This window comes from Rhinolophus sinicus, chromosome 5 (genome assembly GCF_057876585.1).
Source record: "Rhinolophus sinicus isolate RSI-liver-muscle chromosome 5, RSI-T2T, whole genome shotgun sequence".
In the NCBI taxonomy this organism is placed as follows: domain Eukaryota; kingdom Metazoa; phylum Chordata; class Mammalia; order Chiroptera; family Rhinolophidae; genus Rhinolophus; species Rhinolophus sinicus.
In genome coordinates, this window is record NC_142505.1 from 51,899,309 (window position 1) to 51,905,596 (window position 6,288).

Below are 6,288 nucleotides of genomic sequence, written 5' to 3' on the forward strand. Positions count from 1 at the left end.
TCAATCTAAGTTTTCATATTGATTCTACCAAAGTTGCTAACGAATACATATGAGGTTGGACAATTAAGTTCGCAAACTCACCCTAGAAAAAGTGCTACATACCTCATTGCTGAATATCACTACGGTCACCTTTAAAGTCCTCCCCTTGGAAAGCTATGCACTGATGCCAGTGCCTAGTCCACCCTTCAAAGCAATTTTGGAACTCTTTTTCTGGAATGGCCATCAGAGCTGTTATCATACTACCCTTGATGTCCTGAATGTCATCAAAATGTCTTCCTTTCAATATTTCCTTTATCTTCAGGTAAAGAAAGAAGTCATTGCGGACCAGATCAGGTGAGTAGGAAGGGTGTTCCAATACAGTTATTTGTTTACTAGCTAAAGACTCCCTCACAGACAGTCGTGTGAGCTGGTACATTGTCATGATGCAAGAGCCATGAATTGTTGGTGAAAAGTTCAGGTCATCTAACTTTTTCATGCAGTCTTTTCAGCACTTCCAAATAGTAAATTGTCCAGTTGGTACAAACTCATAATGAATAATCCCTGATATAGAAAAAAAGGTTAGTAACATCGTTGCAACAAGTTCTCGAACTTAACTGTCAGACCGCGTACATTCAAGAAACATCCATCTTGCCACCAGGAAGCATAAGCACTTGTTTCCAATGACAAGTAAGAAGTCACTTTCACATCCATAACCAAGAACCAGAAATTTCACATTTAAGAAGTTTGATCCGGAACTTCTGGTTTCTGGTCCAACATATAAGAAGCTTGGAAGTTGTCATTATGTCCTAAGAAGTGAAAAACTCAACAAACTGAAAAATCAACTAATCTTAGATCCATAATGTCACAGGGCAAACCAGTGCCCCCAAAATTGGAGAGACCAACAGGTGAATACAGAGAATCACAATTTAACGGAGCAGAAACCGCTGTGGGAACCAGTGCCAGGCAGGGAAACCGGAACTGTAACTAAGGAACTGCTGGAGGCTCAATGTGGACAACTGAGAGTTCAAAACGCCAGGGGAACCCCGTCGTTAGCAGAGGGCCCACACTTTTGTGAGTTTTACCTCCTGGATCTCTGCCAGCTTCTCACAGTGAATATAGGAGAAAAATCCCCTCATGTTTCCAGTAAGGGGAGGGAGAAATAAACCATTTTGAAACACGCAAGACTATCCTGATCTTAACAAGGTCTGCCCTCAGGAGAAACTCATCAGACCCTAATTTACCAGGGTTTTAGCAAAGCCTAACTGACCAGGCAGAACGGAAATACTCAACTCCAGGCCATTCTAGCCATCCTGACCCACAGGGGAGAGGAAAAACAACCTGAGAAACACACGTGAAGTTCACAGTCCAGAGGCATAGGCTCACTAAAAGACTGAGACCTAATCCTAGAACTATAGACTGTGCCCCCGCCCCACCTCCACACCTTACCATGGCATTACGGAAGGCCTATTTACAGCAGTTCCTTTGATCCAGTACACCATGTCCAGTGGTAAGAAAAAAATTACACGATATACTAAAAGGCAAAAAACAGTTTGATGAGAGAGCAAGCATCAGAACCAGACTCAGAGATGATAGAATTACCAGACCAGGAATTAAAAACAACTAAAATTATGTTAAGGGGTAGACAGTGTACAAGAACAGATGGGCAATATCAGCAGAGATGGAAATTCTAAGAATCAAAAAGAAATGCTGTATGTAAACGTTGTAATAAACGAATGCCTTTGGTGGGCGCATTAATAGACAGACTAGATTTGGCTAAGGAAAGAATCTCTGAGTTTTAGGATATCTCAACAGAAACCTCCAAAACTGAGAAGCAAAGAGAAAACACACACACAAAAAGAAAACCAACCCAACTATCCAAGAACTGTGAAACGGTTGAGATGGTGGAGTAGGTAAAAGCTGTGTTTACCTCCTCTCACGACCACATTAAAATTGCAACTGAACTACAGAACAATCATCGAGAATCGCCTGAAGTCAAGCTGAACAAAATCCTACAACTAAGGACATACAGAAAAAGCCACACCTCGAGACTGGTAGTAGAGGCAGAGACACGGAACGGACTGGTCCCACACCCATGTAACCGTTAAAAATCAGTACAATATTTTGGCTGCGGAGCTCCCCACTAGAGGAGCAAAGGGTCCCAGCCCCACACCAGGCTTCCTCCAGCCACAAGTTCCAGTCCCTGTAACTTCTGGCTGTTCTGGCTGTGAAAACCAGCAGAGACTGCAGCTGAGTAAGACAAGGGCAAGTGCAGTCCCAGGCAATCCTTTTCAAGGACCCGTGCACGGACTTACTCGCTGACAGACTGACTCGCTCTGAGCTCCAGCACTGGGGAAGCAGCTTTAAAGGCACCAGGGACATATGGGAGGAAAGGAGTTGTCTGGCTTCAGGAAGAAGGCTGAAGGGGCAGCATTCTCCGACAGCAGTGCTGGCAAAAGCCATTGTTTCTTCTGTTAAGCTGTGCCCCTTTCCCAGGCGCAGACAGGGGTATCGCCATATCTGAGTCTCCATCAACCTAACACGGTTCTCCCTGCCCTGGTGATTCTGAGACCCAGCCCCAAACTTTCAGGCACACCCAAGCCACTTCCAGTGGCTTTTGCATCCATAAAGGTGTCTTAGCTCATGCTGCACTTTCCTAAAATGTCTCAAAGTTTCACAAAACCCAAACAAGCAGCATCTGGCTTCATTGTGTCCTGTAACTCTTGCGGAGCAACCCCAAGGCCAGCATTCGCTGCAGCCAGCCTCAGTTTGTGACTTAGCCTCTCAAGGAAACTCCAAGCCCAGGGTGAGTGGTTACCCTCCACGGATTGCTATGGCTCATTCCAGGTGGCCCTGGGCAGGGCACAGGGCTTGTGGTGCGGCCCCTCTCAGGAGGCCTTGGGGCTGGTACACCCAGTGGCCAGCTTCGAACAGAGCTGGAGAATCACCTGGCTGCCTGAGAGGATGACACACCCAAAGGGAAGCCTGGGCAGGCACCAAAGCCCTGCTAAAGCGAATCCTGCTCTATAAGGCCAACCTCTGCACCACAGCTCCACTGTAGGCACGGCCAGTCCTCACAACCAATCAATGCGAGGGTCAATCCCTCTCACAAACATGGAGAAAGCAACCAAGGCTCAACTACAACAGGAGGGCACATACAATCCACACAAGGGGCACATCTGGAGCACCCGGCTCAGGTGACCAGAGACTGCACCACTGAGCCCCACAGCACACTACGTATGGCCACTCTACTAAGACCAGAAGACACAGCAGCCCTAATACATTGAAACAAACATAGGGAGGCATCCAAAATGGGGAGACAAAGAAACACGTCCCAAATAAAAGAACAGAACAAAGCTCCAGAAAAAGAACTAAACACAATGCACACAAGCAGTCTACCAGACGCGGGATTCGAAACACTAGTTATAAGGATGCTCAATGATCTCAGGGAGAACTTCAACAAAGAGATAGGAAACATAAAAATGGAGATAGAAAAAAAAAAAAGGAGATAGAAAACTTAAAAAAGAACCAGTCAGAAATAAAGAATAAAACGAAGTTTATTAGAGGGAATCAAGATTAAATGAAGCAGAGGATCGAATCAATGATTTAGAAGATAAAAGAAACACCCAATCAGAACAGCAAAAAGAAAAAAGAATCCAAAAAAAAATGAGGACAGTTTGTGGGGAGCCATGGTTTCTTGCAACCCTGAACCTTGCAGACTGGCTCGGTTTCTGCCCCCATAACATTGCCTCTGCCTTATCTGAGAAGCGCCTAACGGCTGCTGAGGAATGTGGTGGAAACGGCCAGTTCCCGGACACAGAAGACTAAGGGCTTTCTGGACAATTGGTAGGTTGTCTCCTTGAGATATTTACTTTTGTGAGTTTCAGTGACCTTGTATCTTCTATGTCAAAGTGAGGTTGAGGCTGGAAAGATTTACTTTCGCTGAGATAATGCATATCTTCTTCGTTTAACTGCACGTACTCAAACTGTATATATTGGTTAGAGATAATAAACTCAGGGCTTCAGCATGACTGAAGACCGGCCGCATTAGCATTTGTGTGTGTCTTTTATTTCATTCCCACTCCCCCATTCAGGTACTGATCGACTCGTGGCGGCTGGCCCGTCACAACAGTTTAACGGTCCTGTGAGACATGAAGCATAACATTTGCATCATAGTTGTGCCAGAAGAAAGGAATCGAAAACCTATTTGAAGAAATAATGACAGAAAATTTCCCTAACCTGAAGTAAATAGACGTACAAGCCCAGGAAATGCAGAGTCCCAAACAAGATGAACCCAAAGAGGCCCACACCAAGACACATTATAATTATTAGGTTGGTGCAAAATTGCAGTTTAAAAGATTGAAAAATTGCAAAAACCTCAATTACTTTTGTGCCAACCTAATAAAATGACAATGGTTAAAGACAAAGAATCTTAAAAGTAGCAAGAGAAAAGCAGTCAGGGAGCTGTCATTATACTGTCAGCTGATTTCTCAACAGAAACTTTGCCAGGTCAGAAGGGACTGGCAGAAAATATTCAAAATGATGAAAAACAAAGACCTACATACAACCAAGACACTCTGCCCTATACAGCAAAGCTACCATTTAGAATTGAAGGAGAGATAAAAAAATTCCCAGACAAGAAAAAGCTAACAGAGTTCATCACCTCCAAACCAGTATTACAAGGAATGTTGGAGGGACTTCAAATGAAAAAAATAAATAAATAAATAAATAAATAAATAATATATATATATATATATATATATATATATATATATATATGAATAAAATGGCAATAACTACATTATCTATTAACAACTACTTTCAACGTAAATGGATTAAATGCTACGATCAAAAAATTGGGCAGGGGAGGGCTAGGAGCGGCCGGATAGCTGGTTAGAGCATGAGCTCTTAACAGGGTTGCCGGTTCAATTCCCACATGGGCCAGTGAGCTGCGCCCTCCACAACTAGATCGAAGGACAATAACTAGATTGAAGGACAATAAGAAGTTGATTGGCCCTGGAGAAACACACTGTTTCCCAGTATTCCCCAATTTAAAAAAAAAGTTAAAAACAGATGGGGGGCACTGAATGGATTAAAAAACAAGCCCCTTACAAATGCTGTCTACAAGAGACTCCCTTCAGATCAAAAGACACACACAGACTGAAAATAAAGAATGGAAAAAGATATTTCATGAAAACGGAAACAAACAAAGCTGGGGTAGCAATACCAGACAAAATAGAGTTTAAAACAAAGGCTATAGCAAAAGACAAAGGACGCAGTAATTGCACTTCAGGGTATTTATCCGAAGAAACTCAAAACACTGCTTCGAGGGGATGTGTGTAACCATATGTTCATTGCAGCATTGTTTACAATGGTCCAGATGTGGACACAACCTGGGTGTCCATAGATGGATGAATGGATAAAGAGTGGGTGGTACACATATACAATGGAATATTGCTCAGCCATGGAAGGGAATGGGTGCTTGCCATCTGCAGTGGCATGGATGGATCTGGAAGTGGTATTGTGCTATTATTTAAGAGAAAGACAGATGCATTTTGATTTCACTTATATGTGGAATCTAAAGAAAGTAAAAAATGAAACAAACAAACTCATAAATACAGAGAATATTTTGATGGTTGCCAGATGAGAGGGGATTGGGTGAAAAAGAAGGGGTTAAGAGGTACAAACTGGTTCTTACAAAGCAGTCATGAAGATGTAGGGTCTAGCCTAAGTAATGTAGTCAATAATATTGTAATAACTATGTATAGAGTCTAATGGGTACTAGATTTATTGGGGTGATAGATGGGAGGGGGATTGGAGGGCAGGGTGAAAAATGTGAAGGGATTAAGTACAAATCAGTAGTTACAAAATACTCATGGGGATGTCAAGTACAGCATAGGGAATATAGTCAATAAAATGGTAATAACTATATATAATGTCAGGTGGGTACTAGTCAGGGGGATTACATCTTACCTTATATAAATGCCTAACCAATTTTCAGTACACCGAAATATATTATAACAGTGAATATCAAAATAAATAAAGTGTAAAAAAAATAAAATGTAGGAGGATAAAAAACAGCCAGGTTTATAAAATACATGAAACATTAGACAAAAACAAAAGTTACTCACGAGGTTACCAAATTGAGTCCTTAATAACTTAGATGTAGTTAATGAAGTATATACTACCTGTATTACTTTAACAAATAAATAAGTCACATGCAGCTTTTTGTAGACGTTCTGAAATGTATGAAGCGAAAAAGTACTTGTGAACTTTGTTTGTCTCTTCGCGGGAGAGCAACCTCACTACCAG